A 496-nucleotide genomic window follows, 5' to 3' on the forward strand; every position below is an offset into this window, starting at 1 on the left:
TTTTTTTTTTTTTTTTTTTTTTTTTTTTTTTTTTTTTTTTTGTTAATTTTTTAATTTAAGGTTTTGGAGTTCAAATCCATGCTGTTGATTGGTCAACAAGTCGGCGTAGAAAGATGAAGAAGCACAGTCAGCTCTAATTCACCCTCACTTTTGTTTAATTACTTCAAAAATACATATATTCTTCTAAAAATTATAATATTATCTTTCATCGACTATATTTGAATGTTATTGTTTTAAACTTCAACTAAATCAGAATTTTAATGGCTATCACTCTATTTTAGAATTCTAACATTTTTTTATTTCAAATTATTTTAAAAATATTTATAAAACGTCAATAATAAATATTCCATATTTTTTTAATGAAAACAAAATTTAATATAGTATACATATATATAAATTAGATTAATATTAAATATATTATCTAAAAGAAATTATAGAACTTTTTTTTATAATAAAATTGTAGTTTTTTTTTTTTTTTTTTTTTTTTTTTTTGGGC

The sequence above is a fragment of the Cucurbita moschata genome, unplaced genomic scaffold (genome assembly GCF_002738365.1).
Source record: "Cucurbita moschata cultivar Rifu unplaced genomic scaffold, Cmos_1.0 Cmo_Scf00009, whole genome shotgun sequence".
Classification (NCBI taxonomy): Eukaryota; Viridiplantae; Streptophyta; class Magnoliopsida; order Cucurbitales; family Cucurbitaceae; genus Cucurbita; species Cucurbita moschata.